This window comes from Bos taurus, chromosome 28, assembly GCF_002263795.3.
Source record: "Bos taurus isolate L1 Dominette 01449 registration number 42190680 breed Hereford chromosome 28, ARS-UCD2.0, whole genome shotgun sequence".
In the NCBI taxonomy this organism is placed as follows: domain Eukaryota; kingdom Metazoa; phylum Chordata; class Mammalia; order Artiodactyla; family Bovidae; genus Bos; species Bos taurus.
Window position 1 is genome coordinate 7616049 of NC_037355.1, and position 20103 is coordinate 7636151.

General features: G+C 42.3%; 1 long non-coding RNA gene across 1 annotated transcript in view; it reads right to left on the minus strand.

The window, feature by feature from the left end:
• Positions 1–385: 385 nt before the first annotated feature.
• The window catches only part of LOC132344119 (uncharacterized), a 64909-nt gene continuing 45191 nt past the window's right edge, over positions 386–20103 (minus strand). Inside the window, exon 3 of the long non-coding RNA XR_009493233.1 lies at positions 386–3560. This is a non-coding gene — a long non-coding RNA (uncharacterized lncRNA). The remainder of the gene's footprint in view (positions 3561–20103) is intronic.

Here is a 20103-nt window from a genome sequence, read left to right on the forward strand (position 1 = left end):
CAGCATAGGCAATGATATTGGGCAGTACATAGATGAATGATTTTTTAAATTAAATTTAATTAATTAATTTTGGCTGTGCCCTGCAGCATGTGGGATCTTGGTTCCCTGACCAATGATCAGACTCTTACCCCCTGTATTGGAAGCTTGGAGTCTTAACCACTGGACTACCAAGGAAGTCCCAATAATCTTGAAGAAGAGTTGTATATATTGTGATGTGTGTTAGAAAAAATACAACTTAACAAACCTGTAACTCCAAGATGTTCCATAGGATTAAGGTAGATCTAAAAATCAGTTGTAAAATAGTAAGCGCAATTCTTCAAATATATAAATACTAAATAAATTGGTAAAGGAGGTATGCAATGACACACACACACACACACACACACACACACACACACAAAGGAAATCAGAAGGTAGCACAAAGATGGCTAAAATTGGAAAATATTATTCTAGGACTGAAGCCAGTTGGGTTCCCATGGCTTGGGTCAGTCACATAACACACAAGATCATTTTCACAGCTTTACAGAACACAGAACCACCAAGATCTCTGAGCTCTCCATGACCTTACTGCCTGACTGGTACCTCAGCAAAGTTGCAAGAACCACTTGGTTTTCTTAGGAAAACTTAGGAAGACTTAGAAACTTAGGAAAACTTAAGGCTAACTTAGGAAGTCTTAATTCAACCAGATTGAACAATAGGCAAAAATTCTTTTCTGCTCTAACATCTCTGGACCCAAATTCCTGAACTGGGAGCACGTGTTCCCAGTGCCCTAGAGATAAAACAAAGATTGTTTAACTCTTTTTTTCCAATTATTCCAATGAGAATTTTATTTTTATCACTGAAGTATAGTTAATTTAAAATATTGTGTTAGTTTCAAGTGTGCAACAAAGAGATTCAGTTATATATACATTCTTTTTCAGATCCTTTTCCATTATAGGTTATTACAAGATATTGAGTAAAGCTCCCTATGCTATACAGTAGGTCCTTATTTATCTATTTCATATATAGTAGTGTGTATATGTTAACCCCAAACTCCTAATTTTTCTACCCCACTGCCAACCCACACTATCCCCCTTAGTAACTTTAAGCTTGTTTTCTACGTCTATGAGTCTATTTCTGTTTTGTATAATAAATAAGCTCAGTTGTAACATTTGTATAGATTCCACATATAAGTGATATCATAGGATATCTGTCTTTCTCTGACTTACTTCACTTATTATGATCATCTCTAGGTCCATCCATATTGCTATAAATGGCATTATTTCATTCTTTTATGGCTGAATAATATTCCATTGTATATATGTACCACATCTTTATCCATTCATCTGTTGATGGATATTTTGGTTGCTTCCAAGTCTTAGCCATCGTAAATAGCACTGCTGTGAACATTAGAATGCATGCATCACTTCAAATTAGAGTTTTCTCTGGATATATGCCCAGGAGTGGGATTACTGAATCATACGGCAAATCTATTTTTAGTTTTTGAGGACACTCCATACTGTTTTCCGTAATGGCTGCACCAATTTGCATTCCCACCCACAGTGTATGGGACTAGGGTTCTGCTTTGCAATTTTGAACCAGCCTGAGGCTACAGGTTCAGGGAAGGGGTTCCTCCAGGCTTTTGACACATTATTCCCCCACGGCCTCCTCCCTAACAAAATAAGCAGGAAGTTTTGAAGCAGCTGGTCCATTTCCTGGGATGGTGACGGTTGCCCTGTAGGAGGCATGAGGATGCACCCATAAGCATTTGCAGAAGGAAGGGGCAGGGGAAGGGGTGGGGGGACTGCAATTTGATGGGGAGGAAACTTGGGGAGTTAACCAGTTCATACAGAGAAAAGAGTTTGATGCCTTTTTACTTACCAGTAAAACTCTCATCTCTGGTTAAATAAACTGGCCATGATGGGAAACCATGTGGCTGTTAAAAGGAATGAGTGTGGACAAAGCTGCAGCATGATTTGGCTTTTATGTAAAAAGAAAGCATTTATACATGCTTGTAAGTAAACATGGAGTATTTCTGAAAGGATTTACCCAAACTGTTAACCATGATTGCTGATCCAAGTCTCCCAAGTCAGGCTGGCAGGGGAGAGGGCACCCAGCATGCGGCAGAAGCCCCACATTGGAGCTGTCTGTGCATTGGCAGTTTTTGCAATGACCTGTATTTCTTTGATGACAGTAGCTTTTCAGATGGTAGCAGACAATGGGAAAATATTTTAAAGCCCATGTCAGTGCCCCAGGAATATTAGTCCATGAGACATATGCTTAGAGTGAGAGGTTCATTTGTATTTACATAATAATCACAATACATAATCCATATTACATAATAATCATGATGACATACTTGTCTTTACATAATAATTATACAGAATGCAGGTTGCATAATAATCATTATGAAACCTTCAGCAGAAGTACAGGCACGGACAAAGTATTTGTAATCAGGAAGGGATGAGACTGAATTGCCCGTGCTCTCCCCAAAGTGAGCGAGCCCCTCACTCACTGGCTGTAATCACCACCGCGGCTTGTGTCAAGCGCTCAGCTAGTCTTATCCCAGACATTAGCTCTGATCCTCACAAGAACTCTCGAAGATGGATTCTGTCTCTGTTTTACAGAGGAGGAAATTGAGGCTTCGGAAGGTCAGCCCATCACTGTGATAGAGAAACTTAAGTGTCCAGTAGCACCCACGTTCTCCTGTCCGCATTATAGAAGCCTCGGTGGGATTATATCTCCCAGCTCAAGGAAATGGAGTAGAAGCGATTTCAGGCTCACAGGGTGAAATGTACCCTCTCCCTCACCCTCTAGCTTGTGCAAAGGTCTCCAAGGCCCCGGCGTGTGGGAGAGCTGTAGCTAGAAGGAGTCTAGCTCCTCAAATCAGCACCCGAGGGGAGTTGTCCACCACCCTGAACAGGATATAAACATCAGTGTTGAGGACCTGAAATCTGAGGGTTTATTTGCTACCTCTGCGAGAATTCCCCAAACAATAGAACTGCTGAAATGTAGCATCAGATACCATCCAGTCACAGAGGATAGAAGGTCGGGCCAGGATACCAGAGCCATTGGCCTTCTAATGTGGACACGGGTTCCATCCCTGGTCTGGGAACTAAGCTCCTACATGCCTCGTAAACTTAAATTGTTGTTGCTATTTAGTCACCAAGTCGTGTCTGATTCTTTGTAACTCCAGGATCAGCAGCTCACCAAGCATCACTGTCCTTCACTATCTCCTGGAGTTTGCTCAAACTCATGTCCTCCGAGTCGGTGATGCCATCCAACCATCTTATCCTCGGTTTCCCCCTTCTCATATTGCCCTCAATCTTTCCCAGCATCAGGGTCTTTTCCAACAAGTTGACTCTTCACATCAGGTGCCCAAAGTATTGGAGCTTCAGTTTCAGCATCAGTCCTTCCAATGAATGTTCAAGGTTGATTTCCTTTAAGATTGACTGGTTTGATTTTCCTGCAGTCCAAGGGACACTCAAAGAGTCTTCTCCAACACAACTTGAAGCATCAATTCTTCTGCACTCAGCCTTCTTTATGGTCCAACTCTCACATCCGTACAAACCTGAATAACTCTATGCAAAAAAAAAAAAAAAAACCAGCAACAACAACTGATCATATCTGGCACCGCATACAAAGATTAACTAAAATGGACATAGACCCAAAATGTTAAACATAAAAAGAATTTTTTTAAAAAGGAATATGTACTGATAACCCTTCAAATCAGAAGAAAGAAGCCAGTGGAGGAGAGAGGATTCAAGTGGTCACAGGTGACTTTGGGAGCACATTGAGAGCTGTTCTCTAACGCCTGCTCTGCTGGATGGCACAGTGTTGGGGGAGAGAGTGTGCTGGTGATGGACTTCACATCTGTGTGAAGACCAAGCCACCTCCCACTTCTACAAAGACGGCAGGGCTGGCTGGTGGTCAGAAAACAGAAGTGAGGCTCAAACCCGAGACAAATGAGGAACTGTCAAGTCAAAAGCAGAGTCCACTGGGGAATGAAAGCCGTGTGCTTATGTGGCAAGCCTGCAGAGAGGTGCTTGTCTAATATTTTCCAAGACCTAAGCTTTTTTTTTTTTTTTCAAAATCCTATACAAGGAAATGTTACACAGAGGCCCCGTTACAGCAATTGCTTCACAAATGTTGCATCAGTTTTCTGGGGTAATATTAGCATTTAACTCTACTAGAGAACCAATACAAACATTCTGAAAACTCAAGCAATTAATTTCCTTTTTCAATTCTACATAATTCATTGATGTATCAATAAGATCCTATGAAATTTAAGAAGAAAGGTAATCAGTAATATTATGTTAAGATGAAATGATTAAAATTTTTTTAAATGAAAAGATTTTTTTTCCTATTCTACCTTTTGAAAGAGCTAGAATAGGTTGGACTATTTTTTGATTAAGTAGCATGAGTGCATTTATCAATGGTATCATTTTTCTGATTTCTAACAACATTATTCTCTGTACATTGATAGCCTGACAAGAGAATGTTTCCTTTCCATTTGTAGGAGATATTCACACTTTATCCCAGGCTGTCTTCTGGAATGAGAATATAGCAGAGATCAGACCAGCCCTTGAGGAATGTATATTCTGGTGGAATAAGTAGTGGACCCCATCAATAGAAGGTTGGGCTTGAGAGTTCGGGATTAGCAGATGCAAACTATTATATATAGGATGGATAAACAAGCCCCTACTGTACAGCACAGGGAACTGTATTCAATATCCCGTAATAAACCATAATAGAAAAGAATAGAAAAAAAAAAAAAGAAGTGAACCCAAGAAAATGAGTTCTTTTGCTCACGGCAGTAAGCCGCCCAGAGCTGACTCCTGCTCAGCAGACCACGCCCACTGTAAATTACACATTTCACTGCATAAACAAGTGCCCCAGAAATACAGCTGGGAAACTTGACCCGGGTCAAGTTTCAACTGACTTTAGGTCTTTCCCTAAGCCCAGTGAGGGCTCCCAGCACACGACAGATCTCAAATAGAACAAGTGACTCAAAAGCAGTTGGTGAGATGGCCCTCTGGCAAGTGTCTGATTGGCCCCAGTGGAAAGCTGTTAGACAGCTCAGCTCAGAGCCCAAGTCTGGAGGGAATCCATAGGGCCTGGTTTCTGGCAGGCAGCTGGGCTGAAGGAATAGCAGGTCTCTCTACATGATCACACGTGAAGCCCTGGGAAACGCACAGCCTAGGGACCCAGCCGGCTTCCTGCAGAGCCAAGGCTCAGGCCCACCTGCGAGCCTCTGACCTCACCACACCACCACCCACGGAGGGAGGCTGTTCGGTGTTTCCAGGGAGTAGCAGTCTCTTAAGCACTACAACAATGTCAGCAGACTTGAATTGATTAATATCACACACTGTGATGGACTCTTCCAAAAAAAAAAAAAAAACGGTTCTAAAACAGTTGAGCAATTGCAGAGCCGAGGGCATTAGGAAAAGTTGACTATCTTACACCAGGCCAGCCAAGTAGTGAATCAGTCAGGGACAAGGCTGAGATGTTCATTTTTGTACAACAGGTTTCCTTCGATTAAAAAAGTAATGGGTGAAGCAGACAAAAAAGGAAAAAAACAACATGATTCCACTTGTAGGAAGTACCGAAAGGAGTCCAGTTCATAGAGACAAAAAGTAGAAGGGTGGTTACCAGGGTGGAAATGGGGAGTTGTTATTTCATGTGTACAGGGTTTCAGTTTGGGGAGATGACAAAGTTGTAGAGATGGGTGGTGTGATGGTTGCACAACAATGAGAACGTACTTGATAACACCGATAAATGGCTAAAATGGTAAATTTATGTTATGTGTACTTTATCATGCACACAAAAAGTTGTGGAACTAATTGTGATTTTTTTTTTTTTGGGGGGGGCTGTTCCAAATGTGGGATCTTAGTTACCCAACTCAGAATCAAACTTGTGTCCCCTGCATTGGAAGCTTGTAGTCTTAACCACTGGACGACCAGGGAGGTCCCTCATTGTAATTCTTTAATTAGATCATTTGACGATTAGTTGGGTCTCATTTAGTACTTTCTTTCTGTATATGTACTGGCCTCCCCACAAGGCATTGTACCTTGGGATTCCTAAGGGCAGGGACTATTTATAATTTACCTTTTTAGACCCACAGAACCTAGTACAAAACCTGAAGGAGCATAATACTAGATAGATGTTATTTGAACCAAAAAAAAAAAAAAAAATGAACAACCAGAATTCCCTCATTGACAAAGCTCATAATACTGCATGGTGTTTTTTTCTAAAAAGATGTTCTGCTGCTGCTGCTGCTAAGTTGCTTCAGTCGTGTCTGACTCTGTGCGACCCCATAGACGGAAGCCCATCAGGCTCCCCCGTCCCTGGGATTCTCCAGGCAAGAACACTGGAGTGGGTTGCCATTTCCTTCTCCAATGCATGAAAGTGAAAAGTGAAAGTGAAGTTGCCCAGTTGTGCCCGACTGTTAGCGACCCCATGGACTGCAGCCCACCAGGCTCCTCTGTTCATGGGATTTTCCAGGCATGAGTACTGGAGTGGGGTGCCATTGCCTTCTCCGAAAAAGATGTTCATAGAATAGTAAAAACAACAAAACCAATAAATATTATTGAATGTTTTGCATTCAGAGTAAATAAGGCTTTTAATCCAAAACAACCAAAAAATCAGTTGTACGTCAAGAAAATGATTTTTTAGCGAATAGCAGGAAAAAAACACAAGAAAAAAGTTAAGTATATATATCTAGTCATATTGAAAGTTTGCTACCTAAATTACCCATGTAGCCCTGCCTTTAATGAGAAGTAAAAGTGTTGAATGCATGGATAAATGAATGACTTTCCTTCTTGGTCCACAGGGCTGTATTTTCCCTGTCTGGCTATCAGAGCATTCCACGCCATGAGCCTTACAGGTCCTTGGAGAGGTACAGGAACCAACTAATATCCTTCCACTTTATATATCCCTTTCCTGGGTAGCTCCCTTCTGCAGGGTGAGACAGGAAATGATCACCAGCTGCCCTCCCAGCTGACTCAGCCATGAAAGCTTTTATAGGAATCTGTCTTCACTTCTCTAGTGCTTCTTTGGGTGAAGACTTTCTCATTTTCTGATAAACCAGATCTTGAAGGGGCTGAAATTTTTCAACAGCTAAAGGAAGAAACAGCAGAGAGAAATCCTGGCGTTATTCGAAGCTAGAGAGCATGCATGGCACAGGGAACCGAAATGCCTCTCTCCTCCTGTTTTCCCTTCAGTGCTGAGCAACCCTCTCGGTGTCCTCAAATTCCTAAGATTTTTTTAAGCATCTCACATTTTGATACTAAATAAATCCAGCCATTTGTGCACTTCAGTCATTTTTAGCAAAGAGTAAGTACATTAGCTGTTTTCTTTTCAGAACAAAACCAAAGTTTCATCTAAATCAAAGCCACCTTTAAAAATAAGGAGCACTTTCTTATAAGTACAAAAGAACCACCTTGAATTTGGTCAGGGTTCCTGGCCTGCTTCATAAGATGTTTCTAACATCTAGAGAGATGTCAAAATATGTTATCATAGTGAGAATGCTTTTTCTGAGCTCAGAAATTCAGAATGACAGGAGCTATCATTTGTGGCAATATCATGAAGGAGAATCTAACAAAACCTCCAGCCACAAAATACCTAGATATGCCTACAGAAATAACAAACATGGTTTTAAGAGTGAGGCTGAGATCAGTGCAGGAAATCCCTGAGACCAGAGCAGGCTGAACACCAGAGCAGGTGCTGACAGTTCGGCTGCCCCGGCAGTGGGAGCTCTGGCAGGGAAGAAAAGTTGTCTTGAGTTTCATAACCACAGGCCACACTTCACACAGGTTTGCATTTAAATTCACTCACCTGTACAGTCTAGGAATCCCAAACCAACTAAATAACATAAGAAGAGTCCCAATCTCATTCTATCACAGGGGCATTTGGTAAAGCAAATGAAAAACTTCTCTATCGAAACAGATCCTCAATCTCTGCCACACAAAATCCCCAGAGTGAGAATTCGGTGAGATAGAACCACACAATCAAAAACTACACAGTGCTTTAGGAAATATGACCACGATTCCACCAAGAACCAGAGTTAAGACATACAACAGCAGACAGTATAAGACAGCGAATCCCAGGAACCTCAAGAACATCCCGATAATGAAACTATCAGAAAGAGGCTGGGTATTATGGCCCAAATGTAAAAGAAGTAAAAATTATCAGAAAATAATCAGACTCCTAAAAAAGAGACCAGACATTTTTGGAAAATGACCAAATATAACTTCTAGAAATGAAATGTATATAATAAAAAACAAAAACTCGATGAATGGTTTTAAAGATCAGGTAAGATAGCTGAAGAGAGAATTAGAGAACCAGAAAATGGTTTGGAAGGAGATTACCTAGAGGACAATGCAGAAAGAAAAGCAGTTTTAAAAAGAAGTTAAAGACATGAAAAGTTCTAGCATGGATCATATTGGACTTTCAGAAAGAAAAAAAAATAGGTCAAGAGTCAATATTTTAAAAGCTAGTGGCTGAGAATTTTTTAAAACAGGATGAAAATCAGGTTCAGGAAGCAAAATTAGGTCACACAAAGCAAAATTAGATACACAAAACTAGACACATTGTAAGGAAAAACTGCAAGGGGCAAAATCAATCAGGGGGGAAAATACTTTCAAAGAAACAAGTTAGTTTGGCAGAAGACTTTTTGATAGCAACAATATAAACGAGAGGTCAGTGGAAGATTCTCAAAGCACTGAGATATAGACCAATCATATTTAGCTTGGAAGTTAAAATAGCAAAGAAACAAACCAAGGCTAAATCACAGATCATGCCTAGGTTTAGTCATAAGTTATTTATGTAGGAATAATGGATTTCATGACGGATGAGCTCTTGATCCAATGATCTACTGTCACCAACTTGAAAGTTTTAATAATTTTTGAGCAAGATCTGTGTGGGTCTATTTTTCTCAGGGCCCTACAAATTATGTGGTTGGTTGTGTATGCAGGTCCTGAGGACCTAGTACTATTTAGAAGTAAGCAAGCAGCATTCCATATAACATGTGGTCAAGTTCATTAAAACAAAACAAACATGCAGAAAAATCTAGGTCTTGTATCTTGAAAGACAGAAAGAAGAACTTACGCAAACATATTTGATGTGATTTATCAACTACAAGTGCTCAAGTCCCTTGCACATGAGGAGGAGAGGGGGAACCAGGCTCTATCAGGGACCAAACCAAAACAGAGTAAGCACATCACCAAAAAGCAAACATTTGTTAAGCCAGGTAACTTGCACAATGCACCAAGGAGCTGAACAACAACAATAAAAGAGGAGTGGATAGACTTAGAGCTGGTGTCTCTAGAAAGGAAGTCATCTTTCTCAAACACATGGATGGAAACACTCATCAGTATCATTGGAAGTCCCTCCTCTAATCCTTCAAGTTACAAGGGCCTTGTGACAGGTGGTGATGAGGAAAAGCTGCTGTAAAAATGTATCTCGAGGGACTTCCTTGGTGGCCTAGTCGTAAAGAGTCCACCTAACAGTGCAGGGTATGTGGATTCGATCCCTGGTCAGGAAACTAAGATCTCACAAGCCTTGGAGATCATGCTTGCTGCAAGTAAGACCCAACACAGCCAAATTAATTTCATTATTTTTCTAAAAGGTATCATGATGGATTCCATTGTTTAATTATTTTATTTTGGTAGTGTTAGATTAATTAAGAATCTTAATTCTAAAAATGCAATTCTGTGCTGCATTGATATATGATGGGGCTTCCCAGGTGATGAGGGCAGGAGAAGGGGACATGAAGATGAGATGGTTGGATGGCATCACTGACTCAATGGACATGAGATAGAGCAAACTCTGGGAGACAGTGAAGGTCAGGGAACCCTGGCGTGCTGCAGTCCATGGGGTTGCAAAGAGTCGGACATGACTCAGGGACTAAAAAACAACCACAGTCCAGGTGGCTCAGTGGTAAAGGATCCAATGCAGGAGCTGCAGGAGACACGGGTTCAATCCCTGGGTCAGGAAGAACCCCTGGAGGAGGAAATGGCAACCCACTCCAGCATCCTTCCTGGGATAATCCCATGGACAGAGGAACCTGGACATCTACAGTCTAAAGGGTAGCAAAGAATCAGACCCAACTGAGCATGCACGCAGAAGAGTCTGATAATATTAGAAGATGCCTAAAGCAGGAAAAAGGAGCCATACTAGTATGAAAGTACCTGATTTATTATTTTTTCAAAGATATAGGTTTATGGCCTTACATGATAATGGGTTCTATCCATTAAAATAGTTTTTCAATATTACCCTGACTTTGGAAGAAATAGCAGTGTTAATTGGTCTATTTGTACTATATTTGCAGCCATCTTGATCCATTAGACCAAAAAAAAAAAAGTATCAAACATCTAGGAGAAAGTGCCATATTTAGGACTAAAAATTCAGAGTTGCAAAATAGTCTTGTAGTATCAGAATTAAAATGGAAACATTTCATCTGCAGTTTTTGAGGTTATGTGGGGTAGGATGGAATTAGATGGCAAGCCAAAGCGAAGTAGAAGAAGACAGAAAAAGATGGAGACCGAGAGAGGGAAAAGAAACAGAGGCAGAGAGAATGATGGCTTCAGTTCCATACTGGGTCATGGGGACAAATTTGTAGTGGATTCCTAAAAAGGAATTACCTATGACTATTCCAGTTGAGATAGAAAGTGAAGATTGCCTAGGAAATTAAATTAATGAGCATTTGTAAAGAAACTAATTGGATATAAGTAATGATTTCCTTTAGTGAGTCACTCTCATACTGGGAGAGTACAGAGTCTCCTTTGGAAGTCTTTCAGAATAATTTAACTCTTCAGTAGTCCAAGACACTATTCACAAGCTGAGATGTATATTCAGTGTGGCACAGTGTGGAGTGGAAAACGAGGGCAGAAGCGAAGGATTCAGAGAGGGCTCTCCAATCTCACCGCACACACACATCCCCTGAGTCGATCATCCATCTACTCCCTCTTTCCCTTCATTCCCCAGAGAACTCCCTGAAGATGGCTTAGTTTCTTTCTCTCCAAGGACAAATTATGATGGAAGATGGAGAAGACATTAGTGCCTGGCAGGATTCAACAGGAGATGTTAAGGATTAGAACAAGCCTAAAAACATCAAGAGTCTTCTCACAGTGGCCTCTGCCCCAATTCTTAGATTCTTCTTCCTCCTTCAAAGATTCCTCCAGATTGGCTTTGATAGTCAAACATCCTCTCCTTCCTCTTTCAGCCTTTGTGGGGCATCTTTAGTAAACAGTGGCACTTCTCTGAGCATGCACTTCTCTGTGTGCTTTGGGAATGTATATTTTGAGGAAATTGAAAAAGAGAGAGAGAATGTGCTTTTGCTGGTTTCCCATGTAAGGAAGGCTCAGGTTTAGTGGTGCCATGCTTGTTGGTTTTTAGCCAGATGCCCCTAGATCAACCACATGAGTGGGTGTGCTTTTGTCAAAATGAGTATCTCACCATGGCCAGTCCAACAAATTGGACTTAATTAAAATCCAAGGTAAGCACACTGAAAAATGCTAAGAGGAAAAGGAAGAGGGCAAGATGAGGTTAGATGGGTCATGATGACAGTGAAGACAGAGGGAAGAAGGATAGCAATTTCCTGACTCTTCCTAGAAGAGTCACTGGCTAATAGTGACTGGTGAGAACAGTGACCCAGGGACAAACATGCGGCTTAGGACATAGGAACCAAACTTTCAACGTCAAAATCTTTAAAAGCTAAAAGAGGCATTTTTCAGACATGGTACAATAGAGGAAATTTTTAAACACTTCTAGAATGTGGCAGGTTGCAGGTAACACAACTGAGCTCTCGCGTTTATTGTCTATTTAGTGTATTTAGTGGATATGCGTGTTACATAAAAGCCCATGGGCATGTTTGTAGGTGGCAGGACAATGTTAAAAAGTGGGGAAGTTCCTGCTCTTAGGACATGAATCCATCACCTGGAAATGCACGCCAGTGCAAGCTATTTCAGGGGATTCATTTCATATGCCTGCATGCTTTTTCTCTCCTAGAAGTTTCTGGTGATGTCTGCATGACTGTGTCCTTTAAAAGACAAATGCTCAGGTCAAGAATTTGTTAGCCTCTTCCACAAGCTAACGCTGGATGGTAAAATCTGGGTAGACCAGTAAAGCTAGTCACATTTGGGCCAGTCTCTAATCTGCAGAGGAGCTATATCTAGACAGTCAGAGACACAGCCAGCCAAGGGTCAAATGTGTTGTAAATCTTATTTTTAAGCTAAGAAGAAAAACTTTTAAAAATATATAGTTCGAGGAACTTGGTACAAAGATTCAAAACCATAAGAGTTATATTTTCTTTAAAAACGCTTAGCAGGACTTCCTTATGGGTCCAGTGGTTAAGAATCCACCTGCCAATGCAGGGGACACGGGTTTGGTCTTTAGTCCGGGAAGATTCCACTTGCTGCAGAGCAACTAAGCCCGTGAGCCACAACTCCTGAGGCCTGTGCACCTACAGCCCGTGCTCCACAAGAGAAGCCACCGCAGTGAGAAGCCGCGCACTGCAACTGGAGAGGAGCCCCCTCTCGACACAACTAGAGAAAACCTGCACACAGCAACGAAGACCCAGAGCAACCATAAATAAATAAATTAAAAAAAATTTTTTAAAGGAGGGGACACTCTTTTAAAAATGCAGCTGAGTTGCCCAGTCATGTCTGACTCTTTGCGACCCCATGGACTGCAGCACGCCAGGCCTCCCTATCCCTCACCATCACCCAGAGTTTGCCCCAGTTCATGTCCACTGCATTGGTAATGCCATCCAATCCTCTCATCCTCTGATGCCCTCTTCCCCTTTTGCGCTCAATCTTTCCCAGCATCAGGAACTTCTCCAGTAAAGAGCAGATGTGAAGCCTGCTCTTCACATCACGTGGCCAAAACACTGGAGCATAGGAGATGGCAAAGTAGAAAAATGCACATATTGAGTGTTTTGTTGGGAAGATATTTGAGGATTGAACACAACAAAGGCTAGTAGAGGTTCGCCAAGAGAACGCACTGGTCATAGCAAACACCCTCTTCCAACAACACAAGAGAAGACTCGACACATGGACATCCCCAGATGGTCAATACCAAAATCAGATTGATTATATTCTTTACAGCCAAAGATGGAGAAGCTCTATACAGTCAGCAAAAACAAGACCAAGAGCTGACTGTGGTTCAGATCATGAACTTCTTATTGCCAAAGTCAGACTTAAATTGAAGAAAGTAGAGAAAACCGCTAGACCATTCATTTCAGTTCAGTTCAGTCGCTCAGTCGTGTCCGACTCTTTGCGACCCCATGAACTGCAGCACGCCAGGCCTCCTTGTCCATCACCAACTCCCGGAGTTCACTCAGACTCACGTCCATCGAGTCAGTGATGCCATCCAGCCATCTCATCCTCTGTCGTCCCCTTCTCCTCCTGCCCCCAATCCTTCCCAGCATCAGAGTCTTTTCCAATGAGTGAACTCTTCACATGAGGTGGCCAAAGTACTGGAGTTTCAGCTTGAGCATCATTCCTTCCAAAGAAATCCCAGGGCTGATCTCCTTTAGAATGGACTGGTTGGATCTCCTTGTAGTCCAAGGGACTCTCAAGAGTCTTCTCCAACACCACAGTTTAAAAGCATCAATTCTTCAGCGCTCAGCTTTCTTCACAGTCCAACTCTCACATCCATACATGACCACTGGAAAAACCATAGCCTTGACTAGATGGACCTTTGTTGGCAAAGTAATGTCTCTGCCTTTCAATATGTTATCTAGGTTGGTCATAACTTTCCTTCCAAGGAGTAAGCATCTTTTAATTTCATGGCTGCAGTCACCATCTGCAGTGATTTTTGAGCCCAGAAAAATAAAGTCTGACACTGTTTCCACTGTTTCCCCATCTATTTCCCATGAAGTGAGGGGACCGGATGCCATGATCTTCGTTTTCTGAATGTTGAGCTTTAAGCCAACTTTTTCACTCTTCTCTTTCACTTTCATCAAGAGGCTTTTTAGTTCCTCTTTGCTTTCTGCCATAAGGGTGGTGTCATCTGCATATCTGAGGTTATTGATATTTCTCCCGGCAATCTTGATTCCAGCTTGTGCTTCTTCCAGTCCAGCGTTTCTCATGATGTACTCTGCATAGAAGTTAAATAAGCAGGGTGACAATATACAGCCTTGACATACTCCTTTTCCTATTTGGAACCAGTCTGTTGTTCCATGTCCAGTTCTAACTGTTGCCTCCTGACCTGCATATAGGTTTCTCAAGAGGCAGGCCAGGCAGTCTGGTATTCCCATCTCTTTCAGAATTTTCCACAGTTTATTGTGATCCACACAGTCAAAGGCTTTGGCATAGTCAATAAAGCAGAAATGGATGTTTTTCTGGTATGACTTAAATCAAATCCCTTACAATTATATAGCGGAGTGACAAATAGATTCAAGGGATTAGATCTGATAGACAGAGAGCCTGAAGAACTATAGATGGAGGTTCGTGACACTGTACAGGAGGCAGTGATCAAGACCATCCCCAAGAAAAAGAAATGAAAAAGGTAAAATGGTTGTCTGAGGAGCCCGTACAAATAGCTGGGAAAAGAAGAAAAGCCAAAGGCAAAGGAGAAGGAAAGATATACCCATTTGAATGCAGATTTCCAAAGAATAGCAAGGAGAGATAAGAAAGCCTTCCTCAGTAATCAGTGCAAAGAAATAGAGGAAAACAACAGAATGGGAAAGACTAGAGATCTCTTCAAGAAAATTAGAGATACCAAGGGAACATTTCATGTAAAGATGAGCACAATAAAGGACAGAAATGGTATGGGCCTAACAGAAGCAGAAGATATTAAGAGGTGGCAAAAATACGCAGAAGAACCATACAAAAAAGATCTTAATGACCCAGATAACCACAATGGTCTTATTACTCACTCAGAGCCAGATATCCTGGAATGCGAGGTCAAATGGGCCTTAGGAAGCATTACTATGAACAAAGCTAGTGGAGATGAAGAAATTCCAGTTGAGCTATTTCAAATCCTGAAAGATGATGCTATGAAAGTGCTCTCAATATGCCAGCAAATTTGGAAAACTCAGCAGTGGCCACAGGACTGGAAAAGGTCAGTTTTCATTCCAATCCCAAAGAAAGGCAATGCCAAAGAATGCTCAAGCTACCGCACAATTGCACTCATCTCACACGCTAGTAAAGTAATGCTCAAAATGCTCCAAGCGAGGCTTCAGCAATATGTGAACTGTGAACTTCCAGATGTTCAAGCTGGATTTAGAAAAGGCAGAGGAACCAGAGATCAAATTGCCAACATCCGCTGGATCATGGAAAAAGCAAGAGAGTTCTAGAAAAACATCTATTTCTGATTTATTGTCTATGCCAAAGCCTTTGACTGTGTGGATCACAACAAGCTGTGGAAAATTCTGAAAGAGATGGGAATACCAGACCACCTGACCTGCCCCCTGAGAAATCTGTATGCAGGACAAGAAGGAACAGTTAGAACTGAACATGAAACAACAGACTAGCTCCAAATAGGGAAAGGAGTATGTCAAGGCTGTATATTTATTTAACTTATATGCAGAGTACATCATGCAAAATGCCAGGCTGGATGAAGCACAAGCTGGAATCAAGATTGACAGGAGAAATATCAATAACTTCAGATATGCAGATGACACCACCCTTATGGCAGAAAGTAAAGAGGAACAAAAGAGCCTCTTGATGAAAAGTGAAAGAGGAGAGAGAAAAAGCAGGCTTTAAACTCCGCATTCAAAAAGATCATGGCATCCAGTCCCATCACATCATGGCAAATATATGGGGAAACAATGGAAACACTGACAGACTTTATTTTGGGGGGCTCTAAAATCACTGCAGATGGTGACTGCAGCCATGAAATTAAAAAATGCTTGCTCCTTGGAAGAAAAGCTATGACCAACCTAGACAGCATATTAAAAAGCAGAGACATTACTTTGCCAATAAAGGTCCATCTAGTCAAAGCAATGGTTTTTCCAGTAGTCATGTATAGATGTGAGAGTTGGACCATAACGAAAGCTGAGCACTGAAGAATTGATGCTTTTGAACTATGATGTTGGTGAAGACTCTTGAGAGTCCCTCAGACTGCAAGGAAATCAAACCAGTCAGTCCTAAAGGAAATCAGTCCTGCATATTCACTGAAGGACTGATGCTGAAGCTGAAACTCCAATACTTTGGCCACCTGATGCGAAGAACTGACTCATTGAAAAAGACCCTGTGCTGGGAAAGATTGGGGGCAGGAGGAGAAGGGGATGACAGAGGATGAGATGGTTGGATGGCATCACTGACTCAATGGACATGAGTTTGAGCAAGCTCCAGGAGTTGGTGATGGACAGGGAAGCCTGGCATGCTGCAGTTTATGGGGTCACAAAGAGTCAGACACAACTGAGCAACTGAACTGAACTGAACACAACAAGGCAAAGCTGACGGGTGCAATGACGCAGTTCCAACCTGAGCACAGTGGATTTGTGAGGAATCGTCCCCCTGGGAAGGAGAATCACAGCATTCCTAGCAGTTGGCATCATTTATCATTTATTTAACCTTGTTTATCATTCTTTTACTTTCCCTGTTTATCCATAATCAGAAGCGGTAGATGAAGAGAAGGACCGAGGACTCCTAGTAGAACTGAAGCCACTACGTGACCTGAACTTGGCCTCAAGAGGTGTGAAGAATTTGGCCCTGAATTTGGAAGCTGCCACCCCTTCAAGATGCTGGCATTTCCAACAGCCACCCCCTGGCTGCTCTTTTTCAGAGGACTGCCCTAAAGCCCCTAGAGTAGTTCTGCCTTCTTATAAAAGGAACCAGAAAAACTTGGGAATATTTAAGGGGTGCTGATAGCTAATGACAGAACTATAAAGCTCAGGTCCCCTGGCCCCCAGGGGGGCAGCCCTGAGGTGCCCACACTCAGGAGTTCCCCTGTGGCCAGGACCATATACAGAATTTGCAAGGCTTCCCTGGTGACTCAGATGGTAAAGAATCTGCCTGCAAGGCGGGAGACTCAGGTTCGATCCTTGGGTTGGGAAGATCTGCTGGAGAAGGGAATGGCAACCCAGTCCAGTATTCTTGCCTGGGAAATCCCATGGACCGAGAGGCCTGGCAGACCACAGTCCACGGGGTCAGAAAGAGTCAGACCCAACTGAGGGACTAACACACACAGTGCAAAATGGAAATGCACATCCCTTGTTCCAAAGTGATTAAGAATTTCAAGAGCATTAGTCCCAGGCCAGGGCCTCCCTGAGCATAGGCCCCGGGTCACTGAAAAGCTTGCTCCCAGGAAGGATTGAGTAGGAGCCATCCTCTGCTGGGTTCCCTTCCTGATCCAACTCCCCCATCTCTCCTACCACATTTCTCCAGGAAGCACTTCTCAGGGTCTGCTGCTAGGAGCCTAACTTAAGACAGGGTCATGGACATACCACCACTATCCAATGTTTGTTAAATAGGAAGAGTAAAAATTGTCCCCAGCTACGGACCCCGCGTGACACCTCATTGCTCATTTTTGCACTGCTATCCCCAAAAGTTTAAGCCTGTTCCCATCAAGCCTGATGGAAAGTTCCTGCACTGCCTCGTCCATGACAAGAGGAGAAGGATGCAAAAAGTGGACTCTGGGTTCTGAACACACCTGCCTGCCCCCACACAGCCCAGGGGCTGATCATGAAACACAGCTATCCTGTCCCAGGGTTCTGTGCAGGACGCAAGATCCTCACAAGCTGAAACTGCTCCGGAATGCCAGAGGGAGCAGAGGACGGTGCTTTCCTAGAATGAGCCTTCATATCTGCAAGGAATGTGAAATAAATGGCCTCCTCTCTACAGAGGGCCATTTTCCCTCTTTTTAAATTTTATTCAAGTATTCTTGATTTACAGTGTGTATATATATAGATATAGGTATAAATATACATCTTTCCCCCCATATGCTATGAAAATTATTGAGTATCGTTCCCTGTGCTACACAGTAGGTCCTTGTTGGTTATCTATTTTATATATAGAAGTGTGTTTATGTTCATTCCAAGCTCCTAATCTATCCTTCCCCACCCTTTCCCCTTTGGTTACCCTAAATTTGTTTTCTATGTCTGTGAGTCTATTTCCACGAATTTGAGTAAACTCTGGGAGACAGTGAACAGAGGAGCCTGGAGCGCTGCAGTCCACGGGGTCACAAAGAGTCAGACACAACTTCGTGACTGAACAACAACGAGTCTATTTCTGTTTTGTATATAAGTTCTTTTGCATCTCTCTTAGGTTCCACATATAAGTGATATCAGATGGTATTTGTCTTTCTCTATCTCACTTCACTTATTATCATAATCTCTAGGTCCAGACATGTATATACAGATTGCTGAAAATGGCATCATTTCATTCTTTTTTAATGGTTGAGTAGTATGCCATTGTATATACGTACCACATCTTTATCCATTCATCTGTCAGCGGACTTTTAGAATGTTTCCAAGTGGTTTCCATGGCTACTGTAAATAGTGCTGCCATGAGCATTGCGGTTCACGTATCTTTTCAAATTAAAATTTTCTCCCAATACACACCCAGGAGTGGGATTGCAGGATTGTGTGGGGGCTCTGTTTCTAGTGTTTTGAGGGGCCTCCATAGTGTTCTCCATAGTGGCTGCACCAGTTTGCATTCCCACCATCTGCACAGGAGAGTTCCTTCTCCTCCACACCCTCTCCAGCATTTATTATTTGTAGGCTTTTTGATGGTGACCATTCTAACCAGCGTGAGGTGATATCTCACTGTAGTTTTGATTTGCATTCTTTCTATAAAACTAAGTTTTTTGAAGCTTGGTATCAAGCCTCTGGCACTGAGCTCCTTCCATGAAGCCTGATTGTTTAACCCCATATTATTCTATTCGTAATGGTGATCGGAATGATGATGCTGACTTAACCATTCATGATAGAGTCCACCTAACTTAGATGCTGAAGGATAATGATAATGATGATGTTGTTAGAAATGTTTTTGTTTCTAGTATTCTTAAACACCACTGAATGAAATGATGATAGAAGCATCAAAGCCTATTAGTCCTTAAATGCAGAAGGAAATTCACTCTGTAAAAAGTTATAATAAGCTCAAATATCAATACCTGTAAACGTCCCTCAGCTTGATTTTGAGTAATACCTTAGTTTCTACTTCTTACCAAAGGTATCACTGAGTAACTGTTGGTATTGGTTGGAGATACCCCACAACATTTTGTTGTGGTGTGAGGAGGGAGGGAAAGCGGAGAGGGTGGCTGGTGGCAGTTTTCCCCCATATTTCAGCCCTTGAGAAAAACATCAGCTCTACTGTACTGGGAGTCTTCCAGCATGAAGCCAGTGGTGGCAGTGGGTTGGAGGAGGCCCAGAGCTGGGCTGAGTCAGTTGAGGAATCATCTTTGCAGCTGCCATTGCTAGCTCCCAGCCCTGAGACCCCACTGAGCTTTCAACTCCTAGTAATGCCCTCAGTGGATTGGGACCCTTCAGATCTACTAGGCAGACAGGGTAACAGTCATGGGCATGGAAGCAGGGACAGAAGTGATGTGGGGTGGTGCTGGTCAAGCCAAAACCCATTGCTGAGGATGAGAAGCACTAAAAAATGTTCTCCTGTCTGGAGAACACAAACTCTTGCAGTAGATCCATTCTTGAAGCCAAAGCTTAATTTGAAACCCATAAGCAAACCAGGTAAAGGCAGAGCTTCTATCATTAAAGAAGGGGAATGGGCTGCCCAGAGACTGTTCTGGACCTTAATGTTTGTACCTGTGGGAGCTGATGCTGTGGAATGATCTTAGAACATGGAGAAAAGCATGGAGACCCATCACTCATCTGTTCCCTTGGAGACGGAAGGCAAAATGAAATTAGCAGGTGTCCTGTGACCTGTACTTTGCCTCATCTACTTACTAGCCAAATGAATGGCATTAGGCAAGTCAACTGCCTGCCTGAGCCTCCATCTCTTTACCTGTAAAATCAGAAAGAATCCTGTGGAGAACGGTTCAGAGGACAGGATAAGATGACATACGGATGAAAGCAAGTGTAATGTATAGGGATTGATAACAGATTCTCCCTCTTATTTGCAATCAGTAAAAGTGAAAAAGAAACAAAACTTTGTTCCGTGAAAGGTCCCTGAGTCTCAGACAAACCCCCAAGTCCTTGGCTGAATAAACTATGAGACA